Source organism: Rattus norvegicus, chromosome 16, assembly GCF_021556685.1.
Source record: "Rattus norvegicus strain SHRSP/BbbUtx chromosome 16, alternate assembly SHRSP_T2T, whole genome shotgun sequence".
NCBI lineage: Eukaryota > Metazoa > Chordata > Mammalia > Rodentia > Muridae > Rattus > Rattus norvegicus.
Window position 1 is genome coordinate 2,392,501 of NC_141549.1, and position 27,783 is coordinate 2,420,283.

General features: G+C 47.5%; 1 protein-coding gene across 7 annotated transcripts in view; it reads left to right on the top strand.

The window, feature by feature from the left end:
• Nucleotides 1-27,783, top strand: part of Arhgef3 (Rho guanine nucleotide exchange factor 3) — a 280,270-nt gene that overhangs the window by 6,828 nt on the left and 245,659 nt on the right.

Below are 27,783 nucleotides of genomic sequence, written 5' to 3' on the forward strand. Positions count from 1 at the left end.
GAGGCGGGACTGCAGCCGTGCTGATACAAAGGCAGGAATGTAAACTGTTCCCCTTCTCTGTCCAACACAGTAACCCAGTGAGGTTAGTGGGAGTCCAAGGCTGCAGACCTTGGACAAGATGTTTCACTACTGAGTTGGTGAGATGGGGGGGGGTCTCCAGCGGCCCTGGCTTCCTTTATGCCAGGAGCGAGGACTACAGGGGTCTGGTAGCTTTGTATCACCCCTCCCCTCAGAGAAGAGGTAAGAGCTGGGGGCCCTGTAGCCCCACAGAAGCCAGTTGGAAGTGAGAGTTGGACAGACCTTATCAGTGTGTAGGTAGATTTCACTGGAGGAAAGCAACTTTTGTATCATAATTTGAAGAATGAAATAAAAATAATAAAAGGATAATGTCACATACTGCACGTTTAGTTTATATTCCTGCGTGTATTTATGTGTTCCAGATGTGTTCTGGCAGAAATCAGATTTTAGTCTTAAGGGACTAAAAAAATAAGTGACTACATTCCCATGGCTGGGAAGAAACCCCTTTCCCCCCTTTTTTTGGGAGGAAACTTTGTATTCCAAATTTAAGTAACAATTTGGAAACTACAATTGAAACTTTGAATTTACTCACCCAGCTACAGTGAGGCGTCACCATTTTAAACAAAAGCATTGCTTCTCTGTGCTGTGTGTGCTTTGAGTTTTTATCATTGTTTCAAAAGGGCAATTAAAACAATACTAACTGGGGTTGAGATTTTAATTTGTTTCGAAGGGAGATAGGTGCAATAGAAACTTTTGAAATCTTTAAAAATCTCAGCTCTCCTGGTTTAACAGATGCTCTTCACTTAAGCTGTCACGTCAGGCAGTTCGTGGAGATTTTATTTCCACCCTTCAGTATGAGGGTGAGTGTACACGGAAACTTAGGGGAAAAACACAATGATACAATCAGGCCCCAAAACAAGGAAGCACGTTACGGAGCTGAGGCTTGGTGCCTTAACTCTTGCCCAGTCTGGAAGGTTCAGCTAAATGACCTTGGGTAACCTCTGCCTATGACACATCTCCAAGGGGTGGGGAGGACAGTTTCTCTCCAGCATGATTTTAAGTTTTACAAAAGCCTTTTGCAGCCCTGCAGCCTCTAGTGACTTTCTCAACAGATCACTTGCATTTGGTATGTTCTGGGCCAGCATTATGAGTCAGACAATATTTAGATGACCACCCATGTCCTTTTGCCGTGAGAGAGCTGGCAAGTGGGTAAGGGTTGGGGGAGGTGCCTGGTTCTGCAGCATCAATGTAAATGTTAGTGGCTTTATCCCACGGTACCAATAAATGCAGGTAAAGAAAGTTAGCCCGTTATCTTTTAGAATCAGATGCTAATGCTGCCGCTACCATGTTTAATTAAACATTTGTTAGGTGGTGGGATGGGATAGCTTTTCACATTTGCTTTTTACTGGGGCCTGTCATAAGAAAGCAGTCTAGACTGTGTTCTCTGTGTGTATGTGTGCATTCAGATGTGCGCCTCAAGCAAAAGGGCAGCGAAGCAGTCTCGTGCTCTGGAGTTTCCTACGATAATCCTTTTCTCTACTGGTCTAGATCGATGTTACCTTTCAACTGTGGTTGCTGGTTCCACTGAGTTTATTTCACAAATGAATCAAAATGTGATCTCTGAAAAATGCTACGCTAGGCAGTTGTAGTCCTCATGCCAATCGCACAGAGCTATCACTGCTGTTTCGTAGGTGGAGAGACTGAAGCACAGAGAGGTGACGTGTCTAGGGTCATAGTGTTGGTGAAAGGAGGAGCTAGGATCTTTATTTTCCTTTTTAGTTTTTTGAGACAATATTTTACTATGTAGCTCAGGCTGGCCTTGAACTTACGCAGTTATAACTTAGTCCGTTGAGGTTGGAGGCCTATATTCCAATACTTGCTTCTGACCCCAAAAGTCAGAGTCCTATTACATGTTCATGGCATGTCCAAAGCAAGTTTTGGGGGTCTGAACCCCAGAGCTAGGAAAAACAAAAAAAGTTCATGGTCTGAATCCATATCATATACCTACCTCTGCCTAATGAATTGCTATATATCGGAAGAACTAGTCACAACATTACTGGGAAATTATTATCAGTTACCCATCTAAGATTTATGCAAATAACAAATGCAAGCACTATGAAGATCTGAATAAAACAGAGAGACTGTTTTTCTGGGTTGTCATATTTTGTGGTTTTTTTTTTTAATCTTGTTCATCTGATGACTTGAAATTTCATGCAAGTTCTGGTCCTTAGAGATGGTTCTGATAGAAGTCACATGTTTTGGGTGTCTGTTAGTATCTAGAGAGAAAAGTACAAGTAGAGTATATAATCTATCAGCTGTTTATTGAGAAATTTACTTTAAGGAATTGCTTATGTAGTTGTAGGGACCCCATGAGTCTGCAGGGTGGCCAGCAGGCTAGGGACTCAGGAAAGAGTTGAAGTCATAGTCCTGCAGGGTCAACTCTTGTTTGAGTTGATCAGTCAGATTCTGTCAAGTTTGTTGTTGTTTGTTTTTGTTTTACAAGACAGGGTATCTCCATGTAGCCCAAGCTGTCCTAGAATTCACCGTGTATAAGGCTGGCCTCAAACTCAGAGATCTGCCTGTCTCTGCCTCCCAAGTGCTGGTATTAAAGGCATTCACCACCATGCCCAACCTGTTCAGGCTTTCAACTGGTTGAAGGAGGTCATCCCATACACTGGAGAATAATAAATCTGCTTTGTAAACCTTTGTTTTACAGTAGCATGGTCACTTGGTTTAAACAAGCTGCTACTTCGGGCTGGGGATTTAGCTCAGTGGTAGAGCGCTTGCCTAGCAAGCACAAAGCCCTGGGTTCGGTCCCCAGCTCCGAAAAAAAGAAAAAAAAAAGAGAACAAGCTGCTACTTCAAACTAACCATCTGAGAGAGTAGGATACTTCTTGGAGTTTTCAGAAGAAAGAACACAAGGCAGTAGATAGGCATGTGGTTGTTACAGATAAGAGAATGTCGGAGATGTACCCCCTTTCTCATGGCCAGTTCTAGCCCCTAACCCCCTTTTCATGTCTCCTGTCATCCAGACTGGCCTTGAACTTGCAATGTAGCTGAGGATGACCTTGAACTCCTGATCTTCCTCTTATGCCCTAATCCCAAGTGTAGCATTCGCAGGCGTAGAATACCATAGCCTGCTTCTTGGCCCCTCATGCAGTTGTGGACACACACTGCGAAAGGACACTTTGTAAAGACATTTTAGCATTTCTATCAAGGACAGACCATTTGTATGACCACGTCCCCATGGAACTGTAGTGAGACTGAACAATCCCTATTGCAGAGGGATGGCACAGCCATCAGAAAAGTCATGCCTGATTCATGTTCATGGCGATGCCTATACAAACCACTCCGTGCCCGCAGCTGTAAGAAACATAGCGTGCATTGCATCTCAGTTTGATGCCTGGCACTTGACAATGACAATGACAGCTACAATCCTGGCTTGTATATTGACCGTATCTTGTTTGTTTGCTTGTTTTTTCCATTTTTTTAAAAACTGGGTATTTCTTATTTACATTTCAAATGTTATTCCCTTTCCCAGTTTCCTGTCCATCAGCCCCCTAATCCCTCCCCGTCCCCTTCTATCAGGTTGTTCCCCTCCCCATCCACCCTCCCTTACCTCCCCCCCACACAATCCTCTACACTGGGGGGTCCATCCTTGGCAGGACCAAGGGCTTCCCCTTCCACTGGTGCCCTGATCATATCTTTTTTTTTTTTTTTTTTTTTTTTTTTGGAGCTGGGGACCGAACCCAGGGCCTTGCGCTTCCTAGGTAAGCGCTCTACCACTGAGCTAAATCCCCAACCCCCTGATCATATCTTTTTAATATGTTGTGTGTATGTGTATGTGTATGTTGTGGCGTGTATGTAGATGTCAGAGGACATCTGTGGGGGCTACTTCTCTTCTATCTGTTCCTGGGCTGTAGGAACTGAGCTCAGATCGTTAGGTTTGTGTGAAAAGCACTTTATGTGTGGAGCCATCTCATTGGCCCATGTATTTTTTTTTTTTTTTTTTTACCGTTACTTCACTTTTACTTTTTAAAGTTTAGCTATGTATGGAGGCACAGCCCTATAGTCCCAAACATCGAAGAAGCCAAAGCAGGAAGGTTGAGCGCAGGGATTCAGAGCATAGAGCTGTGGCTATCTGAGGCTTTCCAGGTGGTCATTTAGCCTATGTAAGAGTGGCATTCCGGATGCCATGGGGTATCTCTGTAATCCCAGCACGCAGGAGGCGGAGGATCTTGAGTTTGAGGTCAGCTTGGATGCAAAAATCCGGGTTCTCAGTGGTAGACGATTTACCCAGTGTGTGTGAGGCCCCGAGCTAGATCTCTAGAAACATTCAAGAAAAACAAAAAGTCCTCCTCTCCGCACATCTCCTTCCAGTTTTCTTTTCTTTTTTCTTTTTTCAGGTTCTTAGCTTTCTTATTTCAGTTCTCTAGCTTTCTGCTTCACACTCCCCCACCCCCAGACAGAGTTTCTGAAACTTGGAGATCCACCCACCTCTGCCTCCCCAGTGCTGGGATCGAAGCTGTGCACCACCGCTGCCCCGCTAAAGACTGATTTACTTAACGCATTTTATAGATAAGGTACTTTGCATGTACGTCTGCATACCAGAAGACAGCACCAGACAGTTGTGAGCTGTCGCGTGGGCGCTGAGAATTGAACCGAGGACTTGGGGGAGAGCTGGGAACGCTCTTGTCCACTGAGCCATCTCTCCAGTGTCTTTTGTTCTGAAAACAATGATGACGAGTGCATATGCCAGAGTTTACCATCTTCTTTGTGTGCGTTTGCTTGCCCAGGCGTGTTTCTATGGAGCCAGAGGTCAGGTGTGTTCCTCAACATCTCCACGCCTAATGTTTGAAAACTGTATTTTATTATTATTTTTGAGAATTTCATACATAGGTACCATATTTGCATAACTCCCACCCTTCCCTGTCCCCTTCAGCTCCTCCCATGCCTTCCCAACCCCTTCTCTCCTTCATAACAGTCTCTAATTATTATATACACGTGAGCTCGAGGCTCTTCCTGCTGCCCCATCTTCACCCTGCCGTCACAGAGGCTAACTCTCTGTTAGGTAAACCTGTGTAAGCGCTTTATTTCATAAGTCTCCTTGGCCATGTGGTGTTTTATCAAAGCAATAGGTAAGTGACTAAGACACGGTCATCAGTTTTACCATGGTGAAAAAATCGAGACTAAGAAGAGTTGGTGTGGATTCTACGGAGATGTTCCTGGAGTTGTTTTGGTTTTTTCCCCTTTATAGATTACAGGTAAATAATTTTAGAGCACGCAGTGAAAAAGCACGCACAGGAAAGAATTGGTGGGAATGATGATGATATTAGTGCCAGTGCTGATAGTGGTGATGCTGATAGTGGTGGTGGTGGTGGTGGTGGTGGTGGCGGTGGTGGTGATGGTGGTGGTGGTGATGGTAGTGATGGTGGTGGTGGTGGTGATGGTCTAGATAATGGTGGTGGTGGTGGTGGTGATGGTGGAGATGGTGGTGATGGCCGTAAGTGACAATGGATGTAAGGGTGATGTAAACTCACAGGACCCCAAGACTCCCCTGCATTTACTGCCACAATGGGATCTTGAGCTGCAAGTCAGCATCCCCTCAGGGGCCAGTGCTGGGGAAAGAGGATGATGTTCCCATGTTTCTTTAGTGATGTTGGACAGGGCAGCTGAACAGGGTCATGGGTGCAGCCCAGGACTGGAGTCCATGTGAGTCACAGCTCACCTCCTGTGGAACAAAGGGACCCAGCAGGGAGGGGCAGTATGATGACTCAGAGGCCACTGCCGTTCCTCCCCCTCTCTGCTGGTTTCCTCTGTGGAGTGGAGAAATTCACCCCACTTTCTGGGCAGGCTGTCCCTCCAGAACGGAGTATGTATCTAGAGTCATTTTGACCTTAGAAATAGCTGCACTTGAATCACTAGAGTAGTGGTTCTCACTGTGGGACATGACCCCTTTCAGGGGTTGCCTAAGATCCTCAGAAAACACAAAGATTTACATTATGTGTCATAGGAGTAGCAAAGTTACAGTTCTGAAGTAGCAATGAGAGCAATTTGATGGTTGGGGGTCGCCATAGCATGAGGAAGTGCATCATCACAAGGGCTGCAGTGTTAGGAAGGCTGAGACTCACCGCCCTACAGTCTTTGCTGTCTGGCCCGACGCTCTTCTAGTCTGTTGCAAACCTTTCTGACAGTGTACGGGAACCTCAGCAGTCTCCCCTCCCAGAAAAATGAAATGGTTTTCTTGGGGGTGGAGCAGCCCGCCTCAGGCCATACGGGTGACAGAACCACACCTCGCCATCACCAGCTCAGGAGCCGGGACTTGCCAGCGTGCAAACACGTGGAAGGAGGCATCCCGAAATGTGATGTAGTTCCAGGCTACAGGCGTGTGGAGATGTGGACAGTGCACTTGTGTTAGAAAATGCCCGGAATACTTCACAATGGAAAAGACATTCTTGGCCTTGATTGTGGGTCAGCATTGCAGAGCAGTTCTCACGTGTTAGGTACCAGAGGTGGCCCGTTGAGGCCACTGTGGGCTATCACAGATAGGGATGGTTCATGTAAGACGCTGATGCATCGTGGGAGTACCACACTCCTTGGAGCAAGCCGCCATCGTGGTGAAGATATATAGGTGTCAAATAGGTGCAGTGTGTCCATTGAGGACACAAACCATGACCCACACTTCTAAGACATTCTTGTTTTCTGTGGCTGTATTGGGGTGTTGGGGATTTAGCTCAGTGGTAGAGTGCTTGGCTAGCAAGCTCAAGGCCCTGGGTTCTGTCCTCAGCTCTGGGGGTGGGTTGGGGTAGGGTGGGAGGAAGCCATATTGGTTTATAAGAAGAAATCATCTTTTCCAGGATCTGTATTTAAAAGAGATTATGGGAAACATGTAACCTCCCTTGTCATCCAGTTCTTTTTTGATGAATGTGACCACGACACCAGGCCTGAAGAGTCTTATTCCCATAAATGTGGGACAAAGGAAACTGTTTTAATCAATATCTTAATCTTATCCCCTGCAATTTTAACCAAGTTGCTTACCTGTTGGCAAAAGCCAACTGACCCATTTATGGGTCCTTCCTCAATTTTCCCTGTCCTTTAATATTAATAGTAAAATTAGTGAGAACTCCAAGCACTCATTGTGTGTTTATATTCATCCATCCATTCATTCACTCAATCTACACGTATGTATTGAGCGATGTGACAGTAGGAACTTTCTCTACTGGGTGGAAGAAGTCATGAGTTTTGGAACAAGGACTGACAATATGGCTCAGTGGCTAAAGATGTCTGCTGCCAAGCCTAAGGACCTGAATTCAATTTCTGGGACCCACATGGCAATAGAGAAGAACTGACCTCTGTAAGTTGTCCTCTGACTTACATGTGTATGCACACACATGCATATACAATGTAAATTTAATAGCAATTAGGAGTGAGTTGCTCATTGAAGTTGTATGATGTCCTTTCTATTTATAGGACACATTATAGTATCTTTACTTTTATACTCTGAACTTTTATACTTGAAAAAAATACATAAAATATATCACTTACTGAAGGCAAGGTCCTGTGCCCAGTCCTTCTGGAGACAGTAGCCTCATTCAGGAATTGAATTAATCTCATAGTCACATGGATGCAAGAGATGTAACAGCTGGGACTATGAAGAGTCTGTAGTGTAGACGCTCGAGGCAGGATGCAACAGAGAGTTAAGAGGGGCCCCACCTGGGTAGGTGGGGTGAGGGGTGCTTAAGTCCAGGACTCAGAGCATTGGTGCGTGAGCAGGTTGACTACTGCAGTTATGACCAGAGGTCATTTTGGCTCTTGTCAGGTTGAACCTGTAGTGTGATGGAAGGACCTCAAGGGAGACCATTGCCTACTGCCTCACAGTGGACTTTTGTGGTGTGTGGTGTAGAATCCGAGCTCTAGCAGCAGCCCCAAGTGCCTTCTGATTTTGCTTAGAAGAAAGCACTACTTTTTCTTATCTCCACTGGAAAGCCCTTCTGCTCCATGACATGCCTTCTGGATTCATGGAAGTTCCCAACATGTTCCTCTCCTTTCCAGGCTTCGGTGTGGCAAAATGCCCCATCCCTTAACTTCTTAAAGCCAGCCCCTTCTCATGCTCATGCTCAGTGTTGGGCCCTAGTTGTGCCATGTAGCCCAGGCTAGCCTTAGGCTTGTGGCAGTCCTCTGCTTCTGCTTCCTGAGTGCTGGGGGTATCACCATACCTGGTCTCTTCCTCTGCTTTTCACTGGCCTCTTCTGCAGGTTGTCAGCATAGTGATTTAGGACTTAACATACTCTTTTCTGTGCCCCTCCCCCCCCAGAGAGGCTCATAGGGTGTTCATTCCTGTCTGGTATGCATTCCTGTTCCATTTCTGGGCATTTATTTCCCCCCTTCCTCTTCATTTTGCATTTTTTTTTGGTTCTTTTTTTTTTTCGGAGCTGGGGACCGAACCCAGGGCCTTGCACTTCCTAGGTAAGCGCTCTACCACTGAGCTAAATCCCCAGCCCCTCATTTTGCATTTTTAATGAGATATTGACCCAAGTACAGTTATCCAAATGAACTCATGGGAAGTGGCAGAAACTTTATATAAAATATACAAGCTTTGTATGTAGTCTGTGTTGCAAAATTCTCTCAAACAACCGGCATACATTTACATGAAGTCTGTTGGGTTATGGAACGAATTAGAGTTAGGTTCCTGCAAATGGTTCAGATAAGGATCTAGGGTGTGGGAGAAACTGTGTTGTCAGGAGCCTGAGGTGGGGTGGGGTGGCACAGAGGTTGACCTTTCTGTGTACATGGTTTTTGGTCATGGCCAACAGAACTTACTTACCCTAAACGTATAACTCAGCTACTCCTATGTCATGCTACACAAACAACAGACTCAGCCAAGAGAGCTGAAATTCTATTCTGGCCATGTTTCTGTTGTTATGATAAAAATACCCTGACCAGAAGTAACTAGAGGAGAACAGATTTATGTAGTTTACAATTCCAGGTTACAGTCCATCATTGTTGGGAAGTCAAGGCAGGAACTAAGTAATCATATCCACAGTTGAAGGAGTAAGCATGTGTTTGGAACCTTGCTTGATTCCTAGTTTACTCTTGAGTAGCTTAGAGCCCAGCCTGGGGAATAGCGTCTGTCTTAGTTAGGGTTTCACTGCTGTCAACAGACACCATGACCAAGGCAACTTATAATTGGGGCTGGCTAACAGGTTTAGAAGTTCAGTCCATCATCATCAAGGCAGGAATATGACAGCATCCAGGCAGACATGGTACAGGCAGAGCTGAGAGTTCTACTTCTTCATCTGAAGGCTGCTGGCAGCTTACTTCCAAACAGCTAGGACTAGGGTATTAAAGCCCACACCCACAGCGACACACTTGTTCCAACAAGGCCACGTGTCCTAAAAGTGCCACTCTCCGACCCAAACATATACAAACTAACACAGTGTCATCCATAGTGGACTGGATTTTCCTACATCAAGTCGTCATAGAGATAGTCTCCCCCAGACACGACTCTGGCCAAACGGATCTTGGTAATTCCTCATTAAGACTCTCTTCCAGGCAATTCTAGGTTGTGTCAGGTTGACAGTTAAAAACTAGCCCAAGTGAGAAAGGCACATCTGTGATGTTTCTGGAAAATCGTGGAGAATATCTGTGGAATTGGAGGAGGTACAGTTTTCGTTTTACTTAGGGATTCTGGGGATTGAACCCAGGGCAATGCTTGAAGTGCTAACCATGCATTCTTACACTGACCTACATCCATGGCCCCATAGAAACAGGTACCTTACACAATATACAAAAGGCTCTACCGTGAAGGGAAGGATATAAATGAATTTTCATCCAAGTCAGGGACTCCAGGGCTTAGGAATGTAGTTTGTAGCCCTCCTGAGTTCCTAGGTTCCATCCCAGCACCAGATAGAAACAAAGAACTCTTTAGTAAAAGATAACAGCAGTAAGGCTGGGCTGGTGGCACACACCTTTAATCCCATCAGGTTGGCGACCTCTGTGAGTTCAAGGCCAGTCGGGTTTACGGAGTGGGTTCCTGGACAGCCAGAGCTAAGACTCTTGTCTTAGAAACATCAGTGAGAGTAGAAGGGCAAATGGTAGTCTGGGTAGAGTTTGAACACACCAAACAAAGGACTTACAGGCTGGATAAAGAGGTAATTAAAAATAAGAACTGAGCAAGTCTTATCGCCAAAGGGGGAATGTCCGAATGATCAAAAAACAAACGTGGAAAGAGCCTTACGATCTCAGCGAAGCAGGCAGCAGGGGTAGCCAGCACAAAGACTAACCTGATACCAACCTACACCAGGGTGTAGTTTAGACGCACACAGCCAGTGGGGGGTGCGAGTTGGTTAAAGCCACTTTGGGAAATTGTATTGAAAATGTGTGCCCAGGTGGAACATCTGCCTGCCCATCCTGCAGCAGCTCCCCTACTAGACGTGAACCCAAGAGACATAAGCACAGAAGGCACCAAAAGGTTTGCACGCCAGTGTGCACAGCAGATTATTAATAATCGATCCCAAGCCGAGTGGTAGCCCTCCATGCCTTTAATCCCGGCACTTGGGAGTCAGAGATAGGTGAATTGCTGAGTTTGAAGGCAGCTTGGTCTACAGAGCAAGTTTTAGGACATCCAAGGCTACACAGAGAAACCATGTCTCAAAAACAAACAAGCATAACTGACCCCCAACAGTCCAAATGCTTATCCACAGCTGTGCGGGTAGTCAGAATATGGGGTAATATAGGGTGGGAAACACTTAGCAACGAGAAAAAAAGAATTACTACAGCAGAGATAAAACTCTTGTCATAGTGCTGAGTGCACGAAGCTGAGGACAGAATGTGTGCTGTACAAATCCACATTTCAATACAACCAACACTAACCATGCTTACAAGTAAGGCAGTGGTTACTTTGAGCATGTCATTATTCTGGGTGGATATAGAGAAGCCCTTTTTCTAAAGACTGATAGTGTTTTATATTTTGATTTGTTTGTGTGCTTGTATGTGTACATGTGTGAACATGCATGTGTATATATGCATATCTGTATGCATGAGGAGGCCAGGGTTTGATATTGAGTGTCTTCCTCAATCTCTCACTCACTGAACCTAGAGCTTGTCCATTCAGATAGACTTGCTGACCAGCAAGTCTCGGGACCCTCCTGTTCCTACCTCTTCAGTGCTGGAATTATAAGTGCATACCACCGTGTCTGACTTTTCCTATGTGGGTTCTCAGAGGTGTTTTCTAGTTCCATCCATTTGCCTACAGAATTCATGATGTCTTTGTTTTTAATGGCTGAGTAGTATTCCATTGTGTAGATGTACCACATTTTCTTTATCCATCCTTCAGTTGGGGGACATCTAGGTTGTTTCCAGTTTCTGGCTATTACAAATAAAGCTGAGTGGGACCTTAGATTCTCTCACGTAAGGGAAACACTTTCCTGATTGATCCACAGCCCTCATATTGATTTGATTGATAATTATATGAGGATATAATCATATAAGAGTAACTTCTCACGTAGATGGCCTGGGGAAGTCCTGTCAGTCTTCTGGGGCAGACTCCAGGTTGAGTAGACTCTGGGGCCAGGCACAGGGTTTGTATTTTTCTGGTCTCTGGACATGAGCTCAGATGGTTTCTCTCCATGGTTTGCTGACCAGGAAAGGGACACATTCCTTCAGACCCATGTGCCAGCTGCTACAGGGTGCAAATTATGTCCTGGCTGTGACTTGGAGGGCTTCATCATCTGTGTGTTTGTGACCTGCAATATTCCACAGAAGTTCTAATACACCTTTCCTAGAAAAGGTGGGAATCTGTAGGGATCAAGGGGATAAGCCCTAGGTCAGAATGTCTGGTCTCTCAAGCCAGGCATGAGACTCAAAGACTGGAATGTGAACTATGAGAGGAAGCAATAGAATAAGGGACTATGTACTGGCCTGTGGCCTAGGGGAAGGCACACCTCAGCTTCTCACTTGGATGATAGAGGACAGTGTGGATGGGATGGGACAGTAACAGCTCACACTTCATTGCTGTGTGGGGAGAGCATGCCCTGATGCTCTTGAAGACTGCCTTCGGTTGGCATGGCGACGATGCTGAGATGCGGAAGGGTGCTAACACTCAGAGACAGGAGACTAGTGAAGAAGGCAGAAGTGATGGGCCCAGTGAGCATGCGTGGGAGGCTCTTAAGGCCCTCTGTAGAGCACAGCACGGGTTCCCTGGCATCATAATCACTCAGTTATCCAGTGTCCCCACAGCTATAAAATTAAGACACTGCAGTTTTGAAAAGTGTGTTTTAAATTCACTTGGGTACCCAACCTGATCTTAGCTGATAGATAATTCACATACGAGGCAGAAACAGTCCTAGCCGCAGCAGTATTTACATACCTGAATGTGTCCTGCCGTGGTTTTGTAGGACACACGTGATGTTACCTTTTAAAATGCAACAGTTTATGAATTCTGAAGTGTTTCCAACTCCTAGGGGCAGGAAGAGGAGCCAGGGTCTGTCTTCCACGACAGATGCACCGGGTGGCCATTTCTATCATTTCTTTCTTTGGCTCATGAAAGGATGCTGCCGTCACTATCCTTCCTAGACATGGAACTTCTGGGTCAAAGAGCATGTGCACTTAAAATTTGGGCATCCATTGATAGGATTGCCTTTCACAGACGTGAGTGAGGTTGCCATTTCCACCAATGGTGTGTGACTGTTGGCAGTCACTCTCAGTGAACCTGAGCAATGGTAACCTTTGGTGAGAGCCTTGGAGGACTTCATTTCCTTCCTGTTGGGCCAGACGTGCGCAGATAAGCACGTTACTCCCTTGTTTCCCAGAATCCCATGGCTGCTTGTGTAGTTCATGGCCATTTATAGCTATGGCCCCTAGGCCTATGTTCGTGCTCCTTGATGCAAAGTTCGCAGTCTTTTCTTTCTAGTCTGGCCTGAGCCTGTCTTTCCAGCCTCTGTCTGACTCTCTGGCTTTCCCCCTCCTATGAAACTTAACCCTCATAACAACGTCAGTGTCCTTGACCATCAACAACCTGTCCCCAAGCCAACTTCAGTCTCTCTCTGGTGTTACTTTCTCTAATCTGTAACCTTTCTGAGGAAGCAACAGACACAGCTTGGATTTAGATGTTTTGTTACCAAAGGCCTGAGATAAGATGACATGTGGCTAAGGAGGTGGAGAAGGAGAGGGAACAACACTTGAGAGAAGAATCAACCTGCAGGAAGGCCCCAAGGTGAGCTTGAAGGGAAGACTGGTATCTTTAGAAGTCTGGGAGCCTTTAATAGTCAAAGCCTTAGAGCTACATGGCTGGCAGGCCGACTTCACACACCCATGGGTCAGAGCGGAGAAGCTGTTAGTGTAGAGGGAGTAGAGGTTGGGGTTGGGGGGAGTAGAGGGAGAAGGATCAGGCCTTGGGCCAGATTGGACTGATAGCTAAGACAGAAGAGAGGTTAAAGCACCTTCCAGGTCTCTGGATTCAAAGTCTGCGTGGACAGAGGTGTTGGCTGCTGGAACATGAGACTCAGCAGGTAAAGGTAGAAGAAGGAGCCAAATGATTAGACTTCTCGGTTCAAATCCCACTCCCAGCACTCCTTGGCACCAGCACCTCAGCAGCTCTTTGTAGGGCTGTGGTACCAGCGGCCAAGGAGCTGCATGTGGCAGGTGGCAGGTCTGTGCAAACCTTGCCTTCCCCCAAGCTGTGAGGTCACTCTTATCAGACCCAAAATTGCCTCTGAAGGCATCAGCTTCCCAGCTCTCCTGTCAGGAAGTTCTAGTCAGAAGAGCCCAGACACCTGTATTTCTGGAACACTCCTCCCCCCACCCCCTGTGAGTTCGGCTGCTCATAACTGTTTGTATTGGTGGAGGGCAGGAGGCTCTGGCTTCCCACCCAGGGTTGGTTGAGCCAACTACTGAGTATCCTTGCGCTTCCCACAGGTAAACCCAGCAAGCTGCCTCCATTCCTGGGAACTAAGAAGTGCACATGCCCAGGTCCAGATAGGCCTGTTGCCAAGTAACCATCTCCGCTTAGGCGATTCTGTGCCCTGGCATGTAGGCTCTGAACGCTGACTCTGAAATCCTGTGACAGTCATGGAAATTCAGGGCTCTTCTCCTCAAGCCACACGCTCTGGCGTGTTACCCCATGCTGGGTGAGGCGCCAGGTCACCAGGCAAGGCCTTTAGGTGGTGTCAGGAATCGAAAGGCCTGGGTTGTCCCGATCTCTTGTGTTTCTCTTCTATCACCAGTAATAACCTAAGGCTAAGTCTCTTTACCACAGCTGATGCTCCAACCGCATGGAGTCCTCACCCCCAGTATTTTAGTTTGTGCTCATCTTCTCTTGGGAGGATGACTCTTCCCTTGCCCAGGCCTAAGCCTTTCTCTCCCTATCTTAGCAGCAATGGGGCTGAAGTGTCAGCCCTTGCCTCGAGAAGTATCTATTTATTTCCATTGCCTGCCTTTTGTTGGACACACACACACACACACACACACACACACACACACACACACACACACACACAATGACTATAACCCAATGGGAAGGCCCCAAAAATTTTCAGTAGGCTCTGTGGAAAGTGTGCTGTCGGATATCTGTGCACATCTGCCAGGCGAGGAGAGCCCATCATGGTGGGAGAGGTGCCCCCTAGTTGAGTCTAACAGCGGGGGAAGGGCTGGCAATGGGCAAAACAGGGCAGAGGCTGGGTGTGGCTGGCAGGACTTCACAATGTGCTCCCTTCCGAGTTATTCTGTCTGCGAATGGAATCTTTTGGGATCTGGAATTCTGGAGGGTGTCTGACCCAAATCTAGGAGCCCAGAGTTAGGGGAGAGAGGAGATCTTGTAGAAGGTTGGTCGGGAGTGGGGTGGGGGCAGGTGTCTGGAAAGAGGCCTCCAGCAACCCAGGAGGAAGGAGTTGAAGTACTCAAGAGGGATATGGAGGGTTACTCGCTGACTGGCTGGGGTGCTGGTTTTCAGCCTCCCGACATCTCTATGCGTGTACAGTCTTGCCTTCTGGGTGGGTCTGTAATGTTTCCTCATAGGGTATTTTTATCTGCCTTCTCCTCACCTTCCGGTGTGCCTAGCCTCCATCCTTGGCAAAGCTGCTGGGTCTATCCTACAGACCCTTTAACAAGCCAGCCACCCTAGCCTTGGTTGGCCCAGCAGAAGTCTCGTGTCTGTCAAGTTGGAGGTGGGACTTGCTCACCAGCTCGAGCCTCCAGTGAGGTGTGAGGTAGCCTACCTGACAGTCGCCTTGCCTCCTCATGTGTGTTCTGTAAAGGAGGAACTATAGGTGGGGTACCATGGTGGGTTCTTGTGCTTGACTGTTTCCTTGAGTCCTCACAAACCCCCCACACAAACTTGATTCCTTTACAGGGCCCTTTTGCAGTTGGAGAAACTGAAGCACAGAAAAGTCCTTTCCCAAGTCTTATAGCTTCTAGGTGGGGGAAGCAAAATTAGAGTTCTGGGAGTCCAACTTTAGAACTTAAGGCCTCCATCGGTAGTTTATATCATGAAAGATTTTATAGTATAGGTGTTTTAGTAGCCTGTCCATCCTGAAATCATGTCGTCCTGGGGTTCTTGTAGCATGGGCTTGGAGTCCACTTGCACATTATGGTCCTCTCATCTATGCAAACCAAATTAGAAGCTTAAAGGGAAAAGACAAAGGAATAACCATTTAGTCTGTTTAACGAGTGTGTGTTCTGGAAAGGGTAGGAGAGTGAGGTTTCTTAAGCTGGTCACGCCTACCCCTGTTGCCCAGCTAACAGCGTCAGTCTAGTGTGCACATCTGGAAGTCACAGGCCTCTGCTGCCTGCCTTCCTTTCCCCTTTGATTGTGCCCCCACACCCACCCCAGTTTGCTTTGGGTTATGGTCTCCTCCTTGCCAGCTCATCAGAAGGGATGCCATTGGGGAACAACTCTTCTACCCTAGAAGAGCGTAGGGCTCGAGTCCTCCCCCACTTTCCCCTCCCTGGTCCCTTTTCCCTTTTCTCTGCCCCGCCTGTGAATGCTGTGACCGAGTATATAACCAGCCTCGTCTGGAATCCTCTGCCTCAGCTTCTACACCTGCCTCCTGTTATCTTCTAGTTCCGATGGCTGATGTGATTTGGTACTGCAGTTATAGATAGCCACCGGCCTCAGCACCTTTCCACGGGAGTTCCCAGGGTAATTTTAGGTTCTGCAGGATTTCCCCCACAAACTTCATTATGTGCCAGACAGCGTTAGATGGATACAGTTGCTCCTTCTCTTAGCACCATCTTTCTTAGCTGACACTTGAGGGTCAGAGTATAAAAATGACACTAACATACAGCCAGACGGTTGTCATAGGAGGCCCAGGCTGTGGGTACTCGCTCTTGGAACCTATGAACTGTTAGGACTTTGGGAGGTTTGGTCATTCCATGGTGCTGTCCAGTTCTAGCTGTCCGAGCTTGGTCACTCTGCACAGGCCAGAGTCTGTCTCATTCTCTGAAAGGTGAGGGTTACAGTGTCCATCCATTGGCCTTTTGGTGACCTCATTCACGGGGTGCAACTCTGGGTGGGCCTTGGTCATTCATCACTCGGGAGGCAGAAGCAGGCAAATCTCTGAGTTTGAGGCCAACCTGGTCTACAGAGAGTTCTAGGATAGCCAGAGTTATACAGAGAAACCCTGTCTCAAAAAGGGGAGGGGGGCATTCTAGAGCGCTCACCTGTTTGTGGCATTTTAAATTTTTGGCTGCTTGGGGGATGCTGTCCATGTGCCCTTGTGTATAATAATTGGCAGTGTGGCAGACTGGGCTGCCATTCTGGAGATGAGTGAATTCCGGAGTGGCATGTGTCAGCGCCATGAAACTCATCACTTCAGTAGACCCTAGTAGGCAAAGGGTCAGGTCAGCGAACTTTGCCTGGTCAGGGGATCCAATTTTGCAGCTTCAATTTGAAAACTGAGCACGAGAGCATTTAGTGGTCATTTTACATGGTTCCTCTATTCCCACCACTTCTGTTGGGGACTTTGGCTACAAAGGATAAGTGTGCTTGACTTTTAGGATGATGTGTTTCTTCTTCTTGTCATTGGCTTCTCAGCGCCTGCGTGTCCTCGGCTGTGAGGAGATGAGTCTTTGCTGTGCGTGCTGCTGAAAGGGTCCAGTAGAAAGGAGAGTTGGAAGCCCCAGCAGGTGCTGAGCACAGGAGAGAGCCTGGCTCCGTTGCTATCGACGCTGTGGAAGAGGGCAGCAATGACAGTGGTCCTCAGACCCCTGGGCAGCCTATGTATGTCCCTTCCTGAAAGTGGACTTGTCTTGGATGTAGTCAGCACAGGATGGGAAACCCTCGACCTGTGTCCACTTACTTGGGTATCTCACGTCCTCCCACCGTTGGGTCTCCTGTGGTTTTATAAGCTACCAGTGTGTTTCCTGTCTGCCAAGAAAAATGTATTGAGCATCCACTGAGAACAGAGCACGAGGGGCCTTGAGAGAATCAGGCGGACAGTAATGTGGCTTTATACAATTCAAGGCTTTTCTAGGTTTGGTGTTGCATTAAACTGTTTACTTGCGGGGTTGGGGATTTAGCTCAGTGGTAGAGCGCTTGCCTAGCAAGTGCAAGGCCCTGGGTTCGGTCCCCAGCTCCGAAAAAAAGAAAAAAAAAACTGGGGGCTGGGGATTTAGCTCAGTGGTAGAGCGCTTGCCTAGCAAGTGCAAGGCCCTGGGTTCGGTCCCCAGCTCCGAAAAAAAAGAACCAAAAAAAAAAAAAAAAAACTGTTTACTTGCTTACTAATTTAGAGTTAGGGATCTCATGATATTGCCCAGGCTGGTCTTGACTTTCTTGGTCCATACAGTCATCCTGTGCCAGTCCCCTGGCATAGCTAGAATTACAGCCCTTTGCCACCACACTGAGTTTTCATTTTCTTTCTTCAGGGTGCTCAGAATTGAACCTAGAGGGCCTTGCACCTCCAACTCTGGAATCACCTACTCTTTAACATTACATTACTTACTCTGTGTGTGTGTGTGTGGTGTGTGTGTGTGTGTGGTGTGTGTGTGTGTGTGTGTCTGTGAAGTGTGTATCTGTGTCTCTGTGTGTATATGTGTGTGCTTGTATGTATGTGTGTGTAGTGTGTGTGTCTGTGTGTGCTTATATTGTGTGTATGTGTATGTTTGTGTAGTGTGTGTGTCTGTGTGTGCTTATATTGTGTGTATGTGTATGTTTGTGTGTGTGTAGTGTGTGTGTCTGTGTGTATATGTGTGTGTAGTGTGTGTGTCTGTGTGTGCTTGTATGTATGTATGTGTGTTTGTGTGTGTAGTGTGTGTCTGTGTATGTATATGTGTGTGTATGTGTGTGTGTGTGTGTGTGTGTGCGCGCGCGCGCGTGTGTGTGTGTTTTCCATGGCACTCATGTGGAGAGGGGAGGACAGTGTGTAGGAGTGGACTCTCCTTCCACTCATTGGGTCCCAGGGATTATACTCCAGGTCATCTGGTTTGGTAGAAAGTGCCTTACCAGCTGAGCTATTCCGATTATTTTGTACAATGGGAACTTTCTCAAGTAAAACATGGGGGAGAAGAGATGCCCTGGGTGAAGCTGAAGTAGCTTTCAGACTAAAGAAGGGAAGCTTGTGGGCCAGCAATGAGTTTCCTTTCCAAGCCCTCTTCTCTTGGAATCTGGGATTGGTTCCTTTCACTTGAGGACTGACCAGATCTCCACCCAAGCCTCCATAAACAAGCATAGGATGGAAGCTAGGCCCACAGAGTCCGTCTTCAGACACCCAGAGAAAACTGGGATGGTCCCTCTGTGTGCAGCTAAGCTCTCAGGAGAGCCCCGAGGCTGCCTGGCAGAGCTGAGTTGGAAGTTCTTGCTGGAGCATGTGTGATCACAGCGCTGGCTCTGGTTCAGCATTGCGGCATCGTGACACTGTATGTGGAAACCCAGCGCCCCAGGCCCTTGTCTGCAGCTCTCTTCTCTCTCCGGGGTGACAGCTGACGGGCCAAGGGTCTTTTCCTGAGACCCTGGTGTGGTCAGATCCTCACCAGGGCTGCATTGTTTTCCCAGCTGTAGCAGCTGTGTGGCGCCCTCGTTAGAGGGACAGCGCCCAGCTCCCCGATATTTCCCATCTGTTCACCAAGTGTTTCGTACATCTGAGTGTGCTCGGTCAGGGAACCACAACCACCACCCCCACCCCCACCCGGGCAGGTGGGGAGACACCCGCTCACACTGGTGGGGTTAGGGTAAGGGAAGAGTGTGGCAGGGGTATGAGGAAGGTACCTTCAGGGCACCTCTGGTGAGGCCCAGGGGACCTCGAATGGCTGAGCTTACATCCTCTGCCCTCTCTCTCCTCAGAGGGGCCCCAGCGTGTTGGCCCTCCAGGCTCTTACGTTCGCATCAGAGCTGCACACATGCAGCGTCTCTCAGGCTTGGCCTTCTTCACCTCCCACCTGTGGAGCCCTTCCTAACTGCTATGTCTCATTGTGCTGGGACGCTCGGTGCTTTTTCCTGTGGGTCTGGGGATGGCACTTGAGCCCTTGTGCACACCAGGCAAGAGCTGTGCCTTTAGTGTTTGGTGTTTTGTTTTTATTCATTTTTAATTTTTATGCTGAGCTTCACTGTGTAGCTCAGGTTGGCTTTGAACTTGTAATCGCCCTGCCTCTATCACCACACCAAGCTGGTCAGTGCTTTAAAAACAACAAAACAAAACAAAACAAAACAAATGTGGAAAATAATGGAAGAGATCCTAAAATCATTAGTGACACTGAGGCCTGCCATCACCTTCAGTCAGCTCCATGTCCTGTATCCCGTCTCAGAAGCAGGTATTCAAAATAGCACTGGGTGCCAGGGAGGTGGCTGAGTGGGCAAAGTGCTTTCCTTGCAAGTGTGTGGAGTAGAGTTTGAATCCTTGACACCTGTGCAAATGCTGGATGGGTGTGTTGGGATCCCGACATTAGGGAGGTAGAGACGGGATTCCTGGAACAAACTGGTTAGAAGAGCTGATTCAGAGCTCTGGGACCAAGGGAGATGGTGTGTGTGTGTGTGTGTGTGTGTGTGTGTGTGTGTGTGTGTGTGTGTGTGTGTGTTTTGAGGCAGGGTCTCTCTGTGTAGCCCTGGCTGTCTTGAAACTCACTCACCAGACCAGGCTGTCCTCGAGCTCAGAGATAAGCCTGCTGCCGTCTCCTGAATATTGGAATTAAAGGCATGTGTGGCCACTACCATCTAGCTGAGATCTTGTCTTGATATATGGGGAAATAATCAAGGAGGACACCTGGCATCAACATACCTGTGGATTCCACACACATGTGTACACATATACATGCATACATGCACACACACAAACATGCATGCACCCCACACATGTATACATGTGCAAACTTTTTTTTTTCGGAGCTGGGGACCGAACCCAGGGCCTTGCGCTTGCTAGGCAAGTGCTCTACCACTGAGCTAAATCCCCAACCCCAAACTTTTTTTTTTCAAAAAATGAGGCTGTCTCTGTCATTGCCTGCCTCCTTTTCCCATCCCAGTTCTAGGCATTGCACTCACAGCATGGCAGTGCTCTGCTGCTGAGCTATGTCCCCAGCCCCACGGATTTGTTTTTTCCAAGTGTCAGACATATTTGCATACACACAGTGCATATTTCGGATTGTTAAATAGCCAGCTTCGGGGACAGGTGGAAAAAAGGTAGCCATGAATTATGGTATATTCTGGTTTCTTTGGCTTAAATTCCCACCATGACTAGTTTCGAGGCACCAGTCTGGCCTGATTGAGCTTGGTACATCTGGATCAGGAGACACCTGGCACCTGCCTGTGCTTTGAAGCTGGCATGTGTTGGCTCCAGTGCACAAAACAGGCTTTTGGGACAGGAGGATTGCTCTGAGTCCAGACTGAGTCTGGGTTACCCCACATCATGAGTTCTAGTCCCATCTGGGCTATAGAGTGAAACCCTGTCTTGGAAAACCAAAAGCAAAATAGACGCACAAAAAAGAGAAAGAAACCTAAGTTTGCCAGAAGTCCCCAAAGCCATCCTATGCCCTCTTCTAGGTATTGTCTGTCCTTCAAAGCAGCAAGCGGCTGTTCCTGTGTTCAGTCACATCCCATGAAGACGCACCCGAGTCTGTTTCCTTGCCTTCACAGGGGCTCTGTCCTCTATTCTGAGCTGTCCTCATCCACTTGATGCCCTGCTGATGGGCTGGGTTGTTAGTCATTTCTCCTCTCACCCTCAGGAGTCTGTGAGCTCATGGGGCATAAGCATTTCTTGTGTGTATCCGTAAAGATGCTCCAGACCACTGTGGGAAAGCCAAAGATGGCCAGTGGATACTTGGATAGAATACCATGCCGCCACAGCTGCCCTGCGGGGTCCCTGTGACACCAACCTGTGTTTGGAAACTAGCTGAGGAGCAGGTCTTGATGGACGGGAACACTTGGGTTTAAGCCTGTCATCAGCATTGCTGGCTCTGTGTGCTGCCTCTGATGGGCAGCTAGCGGTCTAGCTTGTTATCTTTGCTTCGTGCAGTGTCTGTAGCTGTCCTTGAAGGATGTGGCCTTGCTTTATAGCCATGGCTCTAGGTCATCCTTCTTGGCTGTTGAGGAGATGAGGTCATCTGGGGCAGGTGGCTTGGGACCCTGTACTCCCAGACCTAACTGTTCAATAAGCCTTTATCTCTGCCTTTGGCTCTAGGCCTGAGGCGGGTAGACTACAGGGAGAGATGTTTCCATTTCTCTCTCCTCTCTCCAATAAAAGCCTGGAAGACAAACCCTGACCGTTGGCTGCTGATAAGTTTTTATAAAGTGCATAGCAGGGGACACAGGAACGAGTCTCTCTTGGGGGTGTGGTCCATTTCTGAGATCTACAAATGAGGAGATCATATTTGATGAAGGGTCTTGATACATTTGTTACTTCTATATTTATGAAACCCGCTGGGCTCCAGAAACAGATTGCATGGTTTGTTGTTTGTTTGTTTTTTCTTTCTTCTGCTTTCCTTTTTTCCTTGTTTGGAAACAAGGTCTTGCTAAGGTTGTGCCACAGCATAGGCCAGATTGTACCAGAACTCACCATCCTCTTGCTTCAACCTCTCAAGTGCTAGGTTCCAAGCTTGTGTCACTGTAACTAAGAACTTGGTTATGTCGTGCTGTGAGTTCTAGTCTAGTCTAGGCTACAGGATGAGACTCTGTCTCAAAAAAAAAAACCAGAAGCAAAATACACACACAAAAAAGAGAAAGAAACCTAAGTTTGCCAGAAGTCCCCAAAGCCATCCTCTGCCCTCTTCCAGACATTGTCTTTCCTCTAACCACTGACCTGATGGTTGAAAGGTTGGGCAGTTGGAACCGCCCCCGGCTCTCTGAAAAAGAGTGTATGAGTGCCATCGGCTCGAGTTGTTGCATATTGTGGCTTTCCTCTTGATGAACCTTTGTGCAGTGTCTGGGTTAGGGGCTTGTGGTAACTTACACAAGATCCTCTGAAACAGCGGTTCTTAACCTGGGAACCTGGCCTGTTTGGGGGTCAAATGAATGGCCCTTTCTCAGGAGTCCCCTAAGACCATCTGCATATCAGATATTTACGTTGCAATTCATAACAATAGCAAAAGTACCGTTGTGAAGTAGCAACAAAAATAATTTTATGTTTACAGTTCCACAGCATGGGGAACTGTATTAAAGGGTCACAGCATTAGGAAAGTTGAGAACCTCTGTTCTCAAAGATGCCCTTGACCTAGAAGGGCGTGGGTCCCATCACTTGTAATACTTGAGAGTAGGTGACCTTAGGTGTCAAGAGGGACTCTGTAGATGTTAGGTTAAGGATCTTCCCTTGGGCCAAATTGTCTTGAGTTATTCTAGAGGGGCCAGTATCATCCCAGGGACAGAGGGAAGTTGTGGGGAGGCAGTGTCCAAGATTGAGACATGACACTTAGAGCTGAGGGAGGAGCAAAGGTTTGAAGATGCCACATTGTTGTCTCTGAAGATGGAGAGAGAGATCAACTGAGGGGTACGTACAGGTCAGCCTCTGGAAGCCAGAAAATGCAAAAGAAAGAAAGATCTCTAGTGCTTCCGGAAGGAGGGGCAGTCCTTTTAGAGGACATATTATGTGATGGTTTGTATATGCATGGGCACTATTAGGAGGTGAACCTTGTTGGAGTAGGTGTGTCACTGTGGGTGTGGGCTATAAGACCCTAGTCCTAGTCAGTCTTCTACTAGCAGCCTTCAGATGAAGATGTAGTTCTGCCTGCACCGTGTTTGCCTAGATGCTGCCATGCTCCCTCCTGGATAATAGACTGAACCTCTGAACCTAAGCCAGCCCCTAATGTTGTCCTTTATAAGACTTGCCTTGGTCATGGTGTCTGTTCACAGCAGTAAAACCTTAACTAAGACAGAAGTTGGTGCCAGGGACCGAGGCATTGCTGTGATAGGCCTGACCATGTTTTTGTTTGGAAGAGTGTGGATTTTGGGGCTTTGGATTTGGAAAGCATTGGAATGCTTTAAGTGGGACTTAATGGGCCATCCTAGTAGGAATATGGGAGACATTGGTGCTGCGAGCGATTTGAACTGTGCAGACCTGGCCCAAGATGATCCAGTGGAGATTATCAGTATATGGCCTAGAGACTGTTCTTGTGGTATTTTGGGGGAAGAATGTGGCTGCCATTGTCTGAAGAGTCTGACTGAGGCTCAGGTGAAGAGATTTAGACTAATTGCTTTAAGAAAGGAAGTCTTGGGGGCTGGAGAGACGGCTCAGTGGTCAGGAGCACTGACTGCTCTTCCAGAGGTCCTGAGTTCAAATCCCAGCAACCACATGGTGGCTCACAACCATCTGTAATGGGATCCGATGCCCTCTTCTGGTGTGTCTGAAGACAGCTACAGTGTACTCACATACATAAAATAAATAAATAAATTAAAAAAAAGAAAGGAAGTCTTAAAACAGCCTGGTGTAAGTTCTGTTGTGTGGTTACTAGAGTTCACTGTCACAAACAGCATTTTAACGAAAAGGAGCAAGGGGAGAAAGTAAAAGTACAAAATATATGGTGTGAGTATTAAGGAGGCACCAGGAAGTGGAATGGAGTTGAATTCTGTGTTCAAAAATATTTAATTGGGGTTGGGGATTTAGCTCAGTGGTAGAGCGCTTGCCTAGCAAGCGCAAGGCCCTGGGTTCGGTCCCCAGCTCCGAAAAAAAGAAAAAAGAACAGAAAAAAAATATTAAATCGAATTAAGGGAGTAGTGATCTTTGGGCAAGATTCCACTCAGTTAAGTTTAGGTCCGAGCATAGAGGTACACACACACCTATAGTCCCAGGAGGCAAAGACAAGCAGATCTCTGAGTTCAAGGCCGACCTAGAATAGAGCAAGTTGGCATGCAGATCTCTGAGTTCAAAGTCAGTCTATGGAGCAAGTCCCAAGTCAGCCAAGGAGTTGAAAAATAGAAAGCTGGTGATAATGTAATAGAACAAGGGGGCCATGTTCCAGCCCCAGCATGCAGCAGAACTCGGCAGCTTTGGCCATGTGGTTTTTGGTAATGTGTAAGAGTCACCTGGTACTGGTTTTAAAGGCACGAAGGGGTCACAAAGAGCAGCTGAGGCTTAGCACTGTGAGAGGCCATGGAAGGCTGTTGGTGAAGGTGCAGCCTCAGTTGCAGTTGTTGGTGAAGGACTTAGGGGGCCTTGCAAAGAAGTTGAAGCTTGGCACCATGAAGAGAGCCTTTGACAGGCTTTTGGTGAAGACTAGTTGCAGTGGAAAACCCCAGCATATTGGAGATGTCAGTACCATGGGATGACCACCAAGAACAGCAGCAGCAGTGGAGTGGATCAACCTGAGCTTAGAGTGCTACAGAGGGCAGAGCTGGAGAAGTGATGCCAGCTCTTTGGAGGAGCCCAGAAGATCATGCGTGGACCCCAGACATTGAAACAAGAAACTATAGCGTTGAAGTTGCCTTGGAGACCCCAAGATGTTCAAGATGCCAGAGCTGTGGGCTATCTGCCGAGGAAAGCTGCTAACAGGGAGGGGAACCAGCCCAGGAGAATGAAGTTTGTTGCAGTCAACAAAGATGAAAAGGAGTTGGAGATCTGAAGACCGCTTTGACATCAGACATGGAGATGTTTGGGGTTTGCCCAGCTGGTTTCCTGTCTTGTTTTGGGGATTACAGTTAAGTGATTGGATGAATTTCAGAAAAGACTTTGAACTTTGGACTTTTAACATGGTTGAGACTGCAGTAGACTATGGGGACTTTTGAAGTTGAACTAAAATATATTTTGCGTTATGCTATGTTTAGGTATGGCCCCCATAGACTCATGTGTTTGAACAAGTCTATAGGTGCCAGAGAGTGGAATGTGATGGTTTGTATATGCTTGGGCCAGGGAGTGGCCCTATTAGGAGGTATAGCCTTGTTGGAGTAGGTGTTACAGTGGGTGTGGGTTATAATAACCTTGTCCTAGCTGCCTGGAAGTCAGTCCTTCACTAGCAGCCTACAGGTGAAGATGTAGAACTCAGCTCCTCCTGTACAATGCCTGCCTGGATGCTGCCCTGCTCCCACCTTGATGATGATGGACTGAACCTCTGAACTTTTAAGCCAGCCCCAATTAAAAGTTGTCCTTTATAAGACTTGCCTTGGTCATGGTGTCTGTTCACAGCAGTAAAACCTTAGCTAAGACACATTTGTTACTTAACCTGTGTAGCAACAGCAATGGGAAAATACTGTTTAGAAAAGTGCAACTGAAGACATTCTAGAACACATCTTGTGCTGAGTGTGTATAGTGACTTGATGTTACCACAGTCTCCCAAGATGCTCCAAGAGCAGCAATCTGAGTCCTGGTGGCTTTACTTTCTTGCCAGCGTCTGTGCCTTCTGGGAATAGATACTTTGAAGGGACAAAACAACAGGACCTCATAGCCAGCAGACACATTAGTACCATATGTTCAGGAGGCCAGTGCTCAGAAAATGCCAGTAAGTACCGACTGCAGGCAGCTGAGGAGCAGAATGAGGGCGTGGTCATACCAGATTCCTCTTCCCGAGAAGTAACTGCGATGGCTGACGGCTTGCGATTGACCCAGAACTTTCCATCTCATTTTTGTCTGGCTCTCACTGACCAAGGCGAGTGGTGAAGAAAAGCCCAGGCTGTGTAGTCCAATGCTCAGTACGAGAATTGCCATCACCTGGGAGCGGAGCAGGTCTAGGCCACCTGGAGCTCTGTAACATCTTCGATCCTGGCTCCCCTGCAGGCTGTGGGCTGGTGCCTTAGGCACTCCTAAGGTCACATTCCTGCTCATTGTTTGTCATTTAGTATCTGTGGTCTGGGTGACCATTTCTTCTTTATGAACTTTTTAAAATTTTGGGGATTGGGAGACAGGAGTGTTCATCTCAGGGACACTAAGTATACCCTCTGACATTTCCAAGCACCCACCTTCCATCCCCAATTTCCTGATGCCTAGGGTGAGGGAGTAGCAGCACCTCCCTACTAGGTCTGGTGTGTGAATTCTTGACGTCCTCCAGGTCAGAACCTGGTCCACGACACCCCTCAGTACTGAGGTAGAAATTGTTGCACTTCATTCAGGTACAAGCTGAAGAGTGATGGCTTCCAAACGGCTCGGTGGTGTGCACTTGTAATACCAACCCTTGGGAATCGAAAGACCGGAGGTTTAGAAGTTCATGGTTCTATGAGCTTGCATAGCAAGTTGGAGGCCAGCTTAGTTTACAGGAGACCCTCTCTCAAAACCAGAACGTAAAAGAGCAACAGAATACTTTCTGTAATCCCAGATCAAGCTAGCCACTCCTCCCAGGTGCCCTTTCCCCGGGCTGAGAGGGCGGGGATTGTCGGACTCTCATTGAGGATGAGGGGGAGGGTTCTGTGCTTCATGCAGAAGACATTGGTATTGAGCAATCTTGGCTTCCAGACTGGAGGGAGGTGGGCTGAGCAATTTTAGCCACACAGGGACTCTGACATGAGCGGTTGATATTTCCCTTCTGCTTTGCGTTACTAAGGCACCCCCAGAATTCTGCACTCCCTGCTTCTTTTCCCTCTCCTTTTCTCAAATCAACAGTTGGTTGGTCGGTTGTCTTCCTGGTAAGCTCTCCTCACTCCCGCCCCACCCGTCCCAGAATGCGTGGGCGGCAGCTAATGAAGTTAGTTCTGATGGAAGCCAGATCGGTGGCCTCACACAGGGATCCAGATACTAAAAATATCTCAAGGCCTGATCTTTACAAGTTAAATGAAAGACCAGCATGGGAGGTAGGGGCTGGGGAGTCTCTCTAACACTGGCTCTGGCTGGCTGGGGGCAGGCATCCTAGGAATCTGGTCCTTCTCACCTGGATCCGAGTCAATCAGATGGTGCTTTAACCTGTGAGGAGGTCAGACCCACGTAGAACAGATGGGGCTGATAAGCCAGAGCACTGCCCAGCAGGCCTTTGAGGCTCAGTGGTCAAGGCTGTAGCAGCAGATTTGCTGATCGGAGATGGCCGGCATCACCCCCATCCCTGTCTAGGAGGCACTCGGTTGGAAGTAAATATGCTATCCCTAAGAACAACCTTCTAGGGGCTGGAGAGAGGGCACTGACTGCTCTTCCAGAGGTCCTGAGTTCAATTCCCAGCAACCACATAATGGGATCAGGCATACACACAGGCAGAACACTGAATATATATAATAAGTAAGTCTAAAAAATATATTTTAAAAAAAAGAATGGCCTTCTAGAGTGGAAGCTGGCTGCTCTTTTTAGTGTAACACAAAATGAGGTAGCTGGTTTCTGTTTAGAGGCGTGTCTATGAAAGGCATCTTTCTTGGGATATAAACCTCAGTCTTCTTGGTGAGGAATGCAGGAGCTGTGGCTGTATGGGGAGGCTGGGAGTATGCCTCCTGTTCTCCTGGGGACAGAT